The sequence below is a fragment of the Dermacentor silvarum genome, chromosome 1 (assembly GCF_013339745.2).
Source record: "Dermacentor silvarum isolate Dsil-2018 chromosome 1, BIME_Dsil_1.4, whole genome shotgun sequence".
Classification (NCBI taxonomy): Eukaryota; Metazoa; Arthropoda; class Arachnida; order Ixodida; family Ixodidae; genus Dermacentor; species Dermacentor silvarum.
Window position 1 is genome coordinate 221,607,692 of NC_051154.1, and position 14,427 is coordinate 221,622,118.

A 14,427-nucleotide genomic window follows, 5' to 3' on the forward strand; every position below is an offset into this window, starting at 1 on the left:
TACCCGCGCTCTTGCTCGGGGCGGTGCCGCCGCCTACGAGCAGAAAAGAGAAGTACTGCATTATGACACTAACGCGCACCGACAGTGAACGCTTCGGTGGTCTCAGCACTACGACGCCTCGATGCCAGCATTCGAAGGGACGCTGGCATCAAGAAGCACTACCAACGCCACCTAGGTGGCGTTCACCGTACTCAGCACAGCGGAGCGTGGCCTCCGCAATTAGCTCTGAAAATGTTTCTGAAGTTGATCGCGGAGGCTGCAATTACGACGCGCTGTACGCGCTGATTTGACTCGGTGACGATTCAGTTACGTGCTTTGTCTTGCGCGTTGTATTAGTGTGTCAGTTACGTGCTTCGTCTTTCGCGTTGTGCTAGCGTGTGCAGCGTAGTGCAGCTTCCATATGCACGACGGTTGCTCATGGTCATCGACGTTGGTAGTCGTGATGGAGGAGACGTGCCACCAGGCGTCAGCGTGGGTGCATCAACGCCTAAGGGCGCTTTAGCCACAAAACACCAATAGACATTATATATCAATGTGCAATAAACATTACACTACTTCTGTGAAGACACGTTTCACTTTCGTGTTCTATACCGATTCCTATATAAGAGGGATCAACCACATTTTTTTCTTTCAACAATCACTTGGCTGCGATTAACATTTCATTTTTGCTAAGTACACAGTGTGTTCATTACTTTTTATTTTGGTTTCATTGTTTTGAAAATGTTTTTAATGCTGTAGCTTTTATTTCCGATTTTCATCTGTTCATGCTACACGCTCGTGCAGTATCTGCGTATGTAAGAATTCAAAGTGTAGTGGGCCAAATTTGTCACAGGTCTAAGCACACGGCGTGCTTAGCATTGTTTAACATATTTACAATTATTTGTCTTGTTCCCAGAATAAATACCACTGGCAAATGCACATTTGACGAGCTTGGAACTTCTTGAAATGATACATGAAAGCCAGTATTCACTGTGCTGCAGCTAATACACCAGTGAGGTGTTTTCTAGTAAGCTTGCTATTTTATTTTATATTCATGGCAAACTATTCCGATGCATGCAAGTAGGCATTGTAGAAGTTGCGAGTCTGTCTAGTTACATTGTTTTTCACTTTACGTCAATACAGCATAGACCAGAGTTAGCTGGTAGATAGTTCAGTGTATTGATACTGTCTCATTAAAGAAACACTACGTCACACATAGTGCTTAAATGTCTGCTTGCTCTTATGGAATTTGCTGGTTATTGCAATGTTGCTCATCAAATGCATTTGATTTCAACATGACCACACAGAACATTCTGATTGACACTAGTGTAATTTTAATAGTGATAATCAACCAGCCAAGGCTTAATTCTACAGCTCTCAAGAATTATTTCTAATACATTGAGTTCCTTTCCATGTGTTCTGTTTCATCCTGTGTTTCATCAGCACAGTGGGCAGTCCTTTAAAATTATTCATTCTACTTGGCGCTGTTCAGGTAGAAAATGTTAACCAGCAAGTCCAAATTATAATGCTATCGGTAAGACTTCTATTACTGGGTGGATGAATACAAAGTGCTATATGTAATTGTAAACGTATTTTTGACAAAAATACCGGTGTCTAGAACAAGCACCTGCAATTCTTATAGTGTTAAGTTGGGTAGGCAAGTATCTATGCTGAGTATACTTGCACATATACTTTCTACATATTAGCTAGTATTTTAGCTACATGAAAGAGCGTATGTTGTGAATGCTGAAGTCAAATTTATGATTGATGTGCCTGCCTGTTTTTGCTGTGCACTTACTGCTGTGGTGTCTTAAGCATTGTAGCCATGTGACAACTGAAGTATTGCAACAATGTGTAAGCTAGCTTGCACCTACTATTGCTACAGTATGCCAACGGATACCTATCACCATATTTGTGCATTTTGTAGTATCCTTATGAGTTTGCCGGTCAGTTCACGTAACTTTTGATGACATAATTTACAGAGAGGGAAGGGAAACTGTACAACATGAATGCTGTTAAAAAGGGACTTTTTATTTTGATGGAAGGATTCAAAATAACAATAAAACTGGATGTGTGCTTATATCTTGCGCAAGTCCTATCAGAGGGAAGGTGGAAGTTGTAATACAAAGGCATAAAATCAGGATAAACAGTATTTGCATTAAAAAAGGTGGATAAGCACAGACTAATTTCGTTCCCTTGTCGTCAAGAAAGGGTGCTGTTTCATGCATTGATAACGGGGCTGGCTCACACGTCTCGTTTGTGTGGTATGCCTCACTGATTTCTCTTGGCACTCTTTCCCCGTTTGTGAAAACCGATGAACAATCTTAATCCGGCCTGAAGCCCTATCATGACAATGCACGGCCATGTCGAGCGAGTATACTGGCCTTTCGAGTGAAATGTGATGATTAACGTGTTCTCCTGGATGCATGTTGAGGCACCAGCTGGCCAGTCTGCCCCATGTACATTCGACCAAATTTACAGATGATCAAAGGAATAGACCACACTAGCACTGACGGACACAAGACAAATTTGGTGGTATCTCTAACTAAGCAAGCCTCGCTTGCCTGGGTGCCTTTCTCACTTCACCTGTGGGCTGCTATGCACAACAGTCCACAAGTGAATTGAGGAAGGGGAGCAGGCAAGCGAGGTTTGCTTGGTTAAGGATACCATCAAATTTGTCTAGTGTGTGTGGCAGTGTGCTGTATTCATTTCACAGGTGGTCAAATGTATACAGGACCGACTGGCTGTTGTCTAAATACGTGCCAAATAAGTCATCACATTTCACTCGAAAGGCCAGTATGCTCGCTCAACATGGCCGTGCATTGTCATGATAGGGCTTCAGGTCGGATTAAAATTGTCCATCTGTTTTCACAAACGGGGAAAGAGTGCCAAGAGAAATCAGTGAGGCATACCACACAAACGAGACGTGTGAGCCAGCCCCGTTATCAATGCATGAAACAGCACCCTTTCTTGATGACAAGGGAACGAAATTAGTCTGTGCTTATCCACCTTTTTTAATGCAAATACTGTTTATCGTGATTTTATGCCTTTGTATTACAACTTCCGCCTTCCCTCTGATAGGACTTGCGCAAGATATAAGCACACATCCAGTTTTATTGTTATTTTGAATCCTTCCATCAAAATAAAAAGTCCCTTTTTAACAGCATTCATGTTGTACAGTTTCCCTTCCCTCTCTGTAAATTATGTCATCAAAAGTTACGTGAACTGACCGGCAAACTCATAAGGATACTACAAAATGCACAAATATGGTGATAGGTATCCGTTGGCATACTGTAGCAATAGTAGGTGCAAGCTAGCTTACACATTGTTGCAATACTTCAGTTGTCACATGGCTACAATGCTTAAGACACCACAGCAGTAAGTGCACAACAAAATCAGGCAGGCACATCAATCATAAATTTGACTTCAGCAGTCACAACATACGCTCTTTCATGTAGCTAAAATACTAGCTAATATGTAGAAAGTATATGTGCAAGTATACTCAGCATAGATACTTGCCTACCCAACTTAACACTATAAGAATTGCAGGTGCTTGTTCTAGACACCTGTATTTTTGTCAAAAATACGTTTACAATTACATATAGCAGTTTGTATTCATCCACCCAGTAATAGAAGTCTTACCGATAGCATTATAATTTGGACTTGCTGGTTAACATTTTCTACCTGAACAGCGCCAAGTAGAATGAATAATTTTAAAAGACTGCCCACTGTGCTGATGAAACACAGGATGAAACAGAACACATGGAAAGGAACCCAATGTATTAGAAATAATTCTTGAGAGCTGTAGAATTAAGCCTTGGCTGGTTGATTATCACTATTAAAATTACACTAGTGTCAATCAGAATGTTCTGTGTGGTCATGTTGAAATCAAATGCATTTGATGAGCAACATTGCAATAACCAGCAAATTCCATATAAGCAAGCAGACATTTAAGCACTATGTGTGAAGTAGTGTTTCTTTAATGAGACAGTATCAATACACTGAACTATCTACCAGCTAACTCTGGTCTATGCTGTATTGACGTAAAGTGAAAAACAATGTAACTAGACAGACTCGCAACTTCTACAATGCCTACTTGCATGCATCGGAATAGTTTGCCATGAATATAAAATAAAATAGCAAGCTTACTAGAAAACACCTCACTGGTGTATTAGCTGCAGCACAGTGAATACTGGCTTTCATGTATCATTTCAAGAAGTTCCAAGCTCGTCAAATGTGCATTTGCCAGTGGTATTTATTCTGGGAACAAGACAAATAATTGTAAATATGTTAAACAATGCTAAGCACGCCGTGTGCTTAGACCTGTGACAAATTTGGCCCACTACACTTTGAATTCTTACATACGCAGATACTGCACGAGCGTGTAGCATGAACAGATGAAAATCGGAAATAAAAGCTACAGCATGAAAAACATTTTCAAAACAATGAAACCAAAATAAAAAGTAATGAACACACTGTGTACTTAGCAAAAATGAAATGTTAATCGCAGCCAAGCGATTGTTGAAAAAAAAATACTCATCACAACATGTTGGTTCTAGTTTTCTTATAGAACGTGATAATGTGTGCAAAACAGCTATGAACACAAATAAGCAGCAAGTTGCATAAATATTTAGTCAATTTAGTAAGCTGTGTTGAGTAATACGTCGACTAACTTATCGACGAATGATACTGAGATCCTACTATTTGGAACACGTACACTTCGTACATACCTGACTCGACCATCCAGATTACACGTTGCACCACAGCAGCCATAGCCAAGGAGTCCCCTCCGTTATGTGGTCACAGCCTCGCCACTACAAAATAAGTTGTGTTAACTTATAGCAGTAGCCCATTAAAGCTGTAACATGGTGAACACATGCGAGGAGCACCTAAAAATAGGCACGAAAACAATGTTTGCGCTAGTGCAGGGTGGCAACAGTGCACATGATAATAGGGCCCCTTCATCTCAGTAAAATTTTCAACACACGCAGGAGCAGCACATCACAAACAAATGTTTCTTTACATAACAATTCATTTCTTTTTATTTCATAAGCAACTTTCCCGTCATGTTTGGTTGCGTATAAGTTATGTCAACACGCCTTGTCTTAAAAAGTAAGCTGTACTAGTAGCAAGCTGTGATTTTTTTCTCATAAATTGCTCATAAACCGAAAACCTCATAAGCAGAGATTATTTACGACGTCAAAGCATTTATAAGCGAGGAAACGGGATTGCAGTAAGAATCGGTGAAAAAGCACATGGGTCGCTTATATGAAACCTCAGCAGAAAAGGGGGAGCTCACGCACAGGCGCACATGATCACGATTATTTCCGAACGTAATATTTCACATCGGAAGAAGACGCTTATCAAGATTTTCAATTTCGCATTGAGGCAATAAACTCGCATAACTAAATTCTGCCTACCGGCGCTCAGCAAGCATCAGCACAGGTATTACTGTTGTCGTGGGAGTACCATTTCCTACGCTCACGCACTCTGTGCACACACGAGGAGCACGCACAATGCGAGTGTAGTTAGCAAGCATGATTACTTACCTTTCGAATGGTACGACCCAGTTGAAAAGCGCTCTCCTGCTGCCGGTGCTGCGTCGACGATGTCACTCCCAGCCAGCGCCTCCTCTATTTTTCTAAAAATAAAGGAGGCACTGTCCCAGCATACATGCGTATAGATGTTGAAACAAAAAGAAGCATTGAACAATCTATATCGTACATTGTAGTTTAGCATAGAAAGAAATTCTATAATGTATTTTCGAGGTTCTTAAACGTGCATCCAATGCACTATACGAGCGTTCTTACTTTCCGTCTAAATGTGGCCGTCACGTCCTCAGTGCCTGAAGGCGAGAAGCGAAATATCACTGAAGTGGAACGTTTCAGAAGACATTCCCATTTGTTAGCCATATTTCTGCGTATTATGTGAAATAGGGAATTGCGCGGCATCATTTCGCTGTTACTTCGCCTACAAGAAGCACGTGTATCGCTTTCACACAAAGGCCGCTGGCATTTGTGTGAAAGCATACACCTGTGAAAAACATACACCTGACTTTGGCTGTGGTGAAGCAACTGGAGAAAATGCATCGTAACTGATGCCTCAACTTCATCAGATACAAACAGTGATGACACTGCTTCGAACTTTGACTTCATTGCGACAATCAGGGAAGCAGATAGCGATGTTCTACATCAGAATCATGGAAAAGTTGCAGCTACCGTTGAGTACCGCAGATGAAATTTTCACCCTTGTGAAAGCCCTCATTCATGATGTCATAGAAGGGATGTTCAAAAAAACTGCAAAGCTCCTAGAGGAAAAAATGTGGCACCGTGCACAATAGAAAACCTGGCATGCCAACTGAATGCTGCGGATATTGTTTTCAATATATTTTCCGACTTGACAAGTACTCACATGAGAAAAAAAAACATTTCGGAGCACTTTATTTGCACTGAAGCTACTCAGATGCCACTGCAGACTGGCAGTTACAAAAACTTTACATGTTATAACATGTAACAACATGTATAACATGTAAGAGATAGAAATATATTTCTATCTCTAAACTGTTAACAAATTTCCTGAAATGCGAGGACTTGCTAGAATGCATTTCACAGTCCGTGTCAAAATCGCAAGATGTGCTCTATGACTGCTGATGGCAATGCATTCAGTCAGTACCGTCAGCTTGCACAGGATGCCAGTCATGGCACTATATTTCTGCTTTCGTACACTGATGAGCTGGAGCTTGTAAACCCTCTAGGTGGTGCTGCTGGATGGCACAAAATTTTACTAGTTAACTTTTCTATTTTGAATCTACATCCTCGGCATCGGTCAAAACTCAGTGCCATTCACTTGCTTCTATTTGTGGAGTACCGTGTCATGCTACGACATGGCCTGGCCTAAGTGCTACTGCCACTCGTGCAGGACCTAAATTTAATATAAAAGAATGGAAGGGGCACTGGCAGTCTGCACTTTAATGTTGTGACTGTGGCATTCTCGGGAGGTAACCTCTCAATGCACCTCTTGGCAGGTCTCCAGTGCTGCTTTAGCAGCGGCACGGTCTGCCATTACTGCTTAGCTCAGCACAGACAATTGCGGATGCTGTATAATTTGGATGACTGTATCGAGAGGACAAGTGCAGCACACAAGAGGGACCTTAAAGCATTCACACTTGACCCAGCTATAAATGGGCCCTTGTACGGCATTACAAATGTATCGCCATTTCAAGGCCTTGAAGAGTTTGATGTCACTGAACAATTACCTCCTGATGCCATGCATGACATACTTGAAGGGGGTATTGACTGTGTTCTTCCCCACGTTTTGGAAGGTTTAGTTGCTGACGGAGTGATCCGCAAGCAGGACCTTGGATAAACGTTGTCCTTCGAGTATGGCTTTCATGACAAAAAGGCCATACCTCCTGCCATTAGGGACGCATTTCGTAGTGGCAAAGCCAGCCTTAGGGGATCAGCAAGCAAAAAATGGTGCCTCTTTCGGCTGCTTCCCCAAATATATGCAGAGTACATTCCTGAAGGCAACCCTCATTGCATGGTGTACTTGGCATTCAGGCATCCCAAAGCCACTGAGAAACAAGCACTCTTCAATGTTCACTTTCATGTAGGCACAAAAAGGCACTTAAAAGCGGATCCTAACGGCATATACTTCTGTTAGCAATTATATGTCACAGGCACCTTCCCTTCAGGATGCTCAATGGCTGGCTTTCGCATCTTTTCTGCACATTGAAATAATTGCTATTTCGCCCCTGCTTTGCTTATTTGTCAAGATATAAGTTTTGAACAATGCTTTGATGCACACATGCCGAAACCCATCTTATCTCTGCTGGTGACATTGAACCCGGGTTGACGAGGTGGAACGCATAGAAATGCATGTGGTGCGCTGTTGAAGGCTGTGGTTTGTCATGGCCCCTTTAGGTGCCGCATGCTTTCTATTTATGTGCCATATTGCCTGCATCTTCGAGTGTTACAGATGGATAATAATCACCACGGTCGATTTTATTTGTAAAGCAAGTTACAATAAAGAATTGCTATGTATTGATTTGCAGACATCAACTGTGCCACTGTACATATTACTAGTTGGCTTTGCATACAATGTTGTAGAAGTGTACTTTTTTGTTTTTTTGCTTATGGAAGAACCATAATGTATTTGATCAGACTATTGTGATGCCTTATTGAAACTGTGGCAGACACCTGCTTATTTCTTCCACAGAGTCTTAAAACAGTTTCTTGCTCAGGTAGTGTGCTTTTGTTCATCATAGTATATTTGTTTTTACTTTTGTTATATGTTAATTACATTACTTTCGTTTTTAATCATTGTAGTGCGATTCTTTAAAAATCATTGGATGGCAGTACTTTTGAATTGTGCAGATTTATTATGTTATTAGATAGCAAAAGGTGACAGACTCTTAAATGGCAATTTGCGCTTGTTGATACAAGCAGTAGATGTATAACACAACTATGTATAGGCTTTTAAGGACTGGCACAGCAAAGTAAGGCTGATAATTATGTGGACTAGTGGGAAAGAGGGATTTCATGAAGGAGTAGCTAAAAACTAATTCAGGACAACAACGATTCGAAAGCATTTTTGATGCATAACACCTAATGCTCGTGACATCTGAACATGCAACATCTCACCTGTAAAGCTTGCCAGTTTGGCTGACAACACGTTAAGTTTGCTTTCGTTTGAAAGCAATTTTAAATTAAGATAGTGACGGAGGCAAGAGTAAATAAATGCACACTTTATTACAGCATGGCAAGATTGCTTTATTATCACACACCTTTGCCAGCAATTTCGGTAATTTTTAAGCAGTCAAGATTGGTGGCATTCAACAACATTGATGGAAATTCATGCAACAATTAATTATTGCAAGACATCACAACAAAGGAGCAAACACAACAAAATCGGCAATTGTGTCATTTATGGTTGGCTCTGGCATCTGTATTTATTTTCAGAAGCCATGCAGGTTATAGAAGCAATTAAGTCGCGTCTTTTGATGTGCTGAACTTCCACTTCGATGATGTACATATAAAGGTCCAGTGCTTGTTCCAGTTAGCCATGTATTCTAAAAGGAATAAAAATTGAATTGTGAAAATGTCATTCTCAAATGCAGTAACGCATGACACCAAAAAAAGTGGACAAAGTTTTTTTTCAAACCGAATATGATGTAGCATGGTGCATGAAAACAAATCAGATCACTTGGCCTTCTTTGTTTTTAACCACGTAAACAACATAGTTAAATAGCTGTAGAATAATATGTTACAATTTGCATAAAAACTTGACAAGAGACTACAGTTGCTTTCAAATTCCGCCCCCACCGCAATCGGCCACAGGAACCGGAGTCGAAGCCGCGACCATAAGGAAATAAAGCACCATAGCCACTGCGGCCATAAATTTCAGTGGCGATCGATTTCGGGATACTATCGGTTACTTTCTGCACCGCTTTCATTACACGTACGCGTTTCCACATATTTGTTTTTTCTTAACGCAACTTAATAGGCACTTTCGCACTAATAATAATCGCACGACAGCCCCACGTACCGCGAGAATAAAGAAAAGAAATATCCTTAAGCATTATCCCCTACATGAGCAAGAAGATCTAGATTACCAATGCATTTTAAGGTCTTGCTTGCATCTCGGTGCAGTAAATACTGTCTAACAGGACTGCGTCTAAAATGTATAGCCTATTGCTGAGAGCAATTCGTATGCGCATACCAATGATCGAGAATAAAATAACTTGCCTGTTTTGCGATCAACCTTCCTCCACCGACGTTCGTGATATCGCATGCGCATCGTTGCGCGATGAAGTATCCATGCAGCACATTGAAGGCACTCAAACGCAGTCAGCGGGTGAAGTGATCGCCTATGGTGCTCGTAGAGATGGAACCGATCGGTCGCAGCCGATGAAATCGCAATGCGCTACACGGGATAACGGCGCAACTCATTTTCAGGTCCCGGGGTGCTCGCGCTAAGGGAGGAAAGTTCCTCCATTTACGATTGCCGCAAGAGGGCGCAGCGCGTGAACCTTGCTCGAAGGAGGAACTCGCTGGCCTGAAGGAGGAACAGAGCCCGTTGCTCCATTCTCACTCCCTTTTTTTTTAGAGTGTAGTGGGCTCCGCGAGAACCAACATGTATACGGCGTTCGGACGCCGGGGGACGCCGAGAGGCACGCTGCATGAAACGAGCTTAAATGGCTTTGTGCATTTGTCAGTCGTAATTTTTGTTTTGTGTGACTGGACGCTTCCTGGGCCGGACACCACGGCCGGCAACGGCTGTGGCGTGATTTACAACCGCAAGTCATCGAAAGATGATCACGGGCTTTCGTGCGCCATGTCGACAAAACCAGTCACCGTGCTATAGGCCTCTGAACGAATACATCGCACCGTAACGCGGCTGGAACAGCGCTTACTCTTGTATTCCTATTTAGTCGTGCTCAATATGAATCCAAACATGCTTCGGAAGTTTAAGTGCGTGACCTTGAGCACCAGCCAGCCGCCCACATCATGTTCGAGCTGGGATCGATCTTGATCGAATTGCAATAATGATACATTTCAATTTTCCTTCTTCCCTCGTGTTGTCCACGAGTGGAACAATCTAGATGCATCAATAACTAATACACCATCGCAACCTGATTTCTTTAAATTATTAGAAAATGTAATAAATTATTAGAAAATTAGTCTTCCGTTATATATATATGCTCCCCAATGTTCATTACCTATAGCTAAAAGGATTGCGTTTTTGTTATCCAGTTCTTCGTTTTGTTACATTCTAAATTCAGTACTAAGATGTAACAAGAGGTCTATCGAACAGGCCACTTACGTATTTTTCATTTATACATTCGTTATGTGGACACAATTATTCTATAAATATTTACAATGAATCTGATTGTTATAGCAGAACATTGAATTATTTCTCTACATACTTGTACGTAATTTTGTATTCTTCACTGTATAAAGCATACATCATACAATCATATGCCTGCCTGCTATTGTCCAGAAATGAGACTGGCTGTACTGAAAATAAATAATAAATAAATACCTACCATCTACCATACCCTACACTACCAGGGTAGTACCCTACAATCTACCATACCCAGCACTTCCACCAATTCTAAAGGTGTTTATTTGGCAGACCTCGGAACAGCTCAACGTCGACAATCAGAGCAGTCACAGCTTCCCAGCACGAGAGCCGTAGCCAAGCAAGAGCACTCGACCCACTAGCGTTTTGATACAGTAGCGCGGAACCCACTAGCGTCTCTCTTCGCTACAAAATAAACAAATAAATGGCAGCCTAGTGAAACATAAGTAGTCTTTTTTTTTCGTTTTTGAAGTTTTGCGTGCAAGCCATGCAACGGAATAATCGCTTGGATTATAAAATAAAGGCTGTAAATATTTTGTTTAAAATTTTAATATGTAACCACCACCCCAACAAAAGCCTGTGATTAGGCACAGGTCTCTCTCGTACAACCAACGAGATATAATGAGGGCATAATAACATAAACAAAGTGCTCGCTCACTTCAAACTCAATTCAGTCGTCTTCAGACAGGTTAAGGCATTGAGCAGATTTTACTACTTTTTAGCCAATATGCTAGTACGGTGACCGTAACGCCGTAATGAGTAGTGCGTACGTTGAGCAAGGCGCGTTCTGTATTCATCACCTTACACGCAGTCCAATGATGACCTCCCGAGTGAACACCGAGCTTTTTGATAAGGCAGCGTTTTGCAAGGTTTTGTTACGTTGCACACTAATGAGGCTTCTTTCTTGTTATTTTGTTTGTTGTTTAGGGGGGGGGGGGGGGCGAGCAGGGCGAAACATTTCAGCCAATCACTCCGGAGATATCTATATGAAAGCACATTTTAGACTTTGGGGCTCCCTCGGCGACAGAGAAGTAAACGAAGCTGGCAGATCTCCAAAATTAAGTAAGCTGAGCTTCCCGCACATTGCTTCAGAGATATCTTGTAGGGCGGACCCCGCCAATGCAACTCAGCATTTGTAGGACACTCACACGGAGGATGTCAAGGCCAGCCGCTAAAACGTGCAGCATTAAGCGGTAACGGCGGTGCCTTTCACACGCCGCGTGATATTTCTGGTGGAACGGTATGCGTACATGCAACATCAAGATTACTGGAATGCAAATTCTCATTTGGTGTAACACTTACCTGTATGTTTTTATTATTACCCAAGTGGCACTAAAATGAAACGAGACTTAGTCATCTGGCAATTGGGACGGCTACTCCTTTTCATACAGCAGCGGCGGAAGGAAATATAGCATAGAACAAAGACAACAGAGCCCGATGCAAGTTAAATAGGCTAAATGAGGTAGCGTTGTGGTCAGAGATATTAGGCCATAGATCCGTCACTGGAAGAGTTGGCGCCACCATCGGCAGGGCGTTCTATATATATACGAGCGTATATATAGGTAGCACCACGTGACGACGGCCCACCGTGTACTTCGCACAGGGAGCAAGCTTAAAAGAAATGTAGCGTAAAACTGTGCTGTTAATCTTTCTCTTTCCTCATATCGGTCATTACAGCCGATTCGTCTACTCAGATGGTGACACGACTACACTGACAGGAAGAATTTGCCTGCATGCGAATGCCTCCAACATCATGTTTTATGGCTTACTCCTCTGTGCTGCGATGTAGGACGTATATGTCACCAAAGCTGGTGCTTATCAGATACTTAAAACACGAGAATTTTAACACACAGGCACAAGACACACAACAACACACAAATCTTGCGTACAAATAAGGAACCAATCCGTGTTTAACTGAGGATTTGAAGTAAACACTGACCCCACATTACTCCGCTAACGGAAGTAAAAAAAAAACCGTTGGTAAGGATTAAAGCAAAAACATTTTGAAGGTGCATTCTTTAATCCTAGTATTACTTGATGGAGCCTTTCACCAAGCTCCCATTGTTATGCGCGAGTAGCCGGTATCAAGTTGCAGCAAATCTGTGAAATTGCTGGTTAAAAGGAACAAATGCATTAGTTCAATAGCGCAGTATTTGACAGCAACATCTTTAGGAGCAGCTGAACAAGATATCTGAGCATTCCTTTTCGAAGTAAATTACACCGACACCTTTCGGGTCAGGAATATCACATTGATGGTTGTCGGGAAGCATAAACACAAACAACGAAGAAGGAACGAGACACAGCGAGCGCAGACTGGAAAAAGCGCTCGTTGTGTCTCGTTCCTGCTGCGTTGTGGGTGTTTGCGCTTCCAATCAACCATGAATCTATACCAACTGGCGCGGTTATCCCCTCTCCCGGAATATCACATGTTGCATGCTACAAATCTAAAGTCGCGGCTGGTGCTAAAAACTGCGGAGCAGGAGTACGAAAGAAAGAGAGAAAGCAGGGGAATTAACCAGAAATGCGTCCGATTGCCTACCGTAAACTGGGGGATGAGAAAGGGGGATTACAAAGATGAGTAGAGAGAGGGTGGGGGGAGGAGGAAAGACGCGCTGAGTTCGCACACATGCGCGGAGGGCCCCACCAAGTCAAAGGCGTTCACACAGGCCAGTCGCCCTCAAGAAAGACAAAAGTGCCTTCACAGCTCTGTGGGCCGACGAGCGATGGTGACGGTCTTCAAGTAGCGCCTGCACGTACAACGGCCGATCGTCTAGTCGTCGCAATGGGATAGATAGTGTTTGTCTGTTCGACTGCAATCGACGACAGTGACTGGGGGAAGGGAGAAGGGGAAGAGAAAGAAGGGAGAGAGGAGGGGGGGGGGCATGGGTCCGGGCAATTTGCCTGAGGTGACTAGAAACTGCAATGAACTTACGGCAACAATGCTGTGAAAGTACCATAAAGAAAAATTCTGTATTAAATTTTTTTCTATTGTACTTTCACAACATATGGACAACGAACCTCAACTTCAACCTCAACGTTGAAACGAAAGCATGGTTAACTCAAAAACTACGTGTAACGTTCTCCTTATCACTCTCGCTATCGCAGCAATGGAATTGTTTGGTCTTAACTGCATAGACGAAGGTCAATTATTTTTGCGTGGCAAAAGCGATCGTCTACCTTCCAAAAAGACGCAGGGTTGTCGGGTTCCACGGCTCCGTCAGCAAAGGTTATGGATGTCATAAAGGCCGCCTCTTTCCTAATCTGCGGTTGAGCTTTGCTGCATGCATGCTACTCACATTACTACTCAAGCTTTCTACCACGTCACTTCTGACTTTACCACGGTCGTATTCCTTTGATTATACGAACACTCTTGGCAGTTAGGAAACTGATACATATGCAAGAAATACCCTGGCAAACGAGGCCCGCTTACAGAGCTATACATATATCTTGGCGCTTGCAGCTTGTACTCGAGGATTTGGTTCCACAGCATGTCCAATCCTAAGTGCTGTTCATAAAAGCGCCTACATGTCCCATTCCACCTTTTCTGTATTCTGCCCCCAAATTCTTATGTGCTCCCTCTGTTTA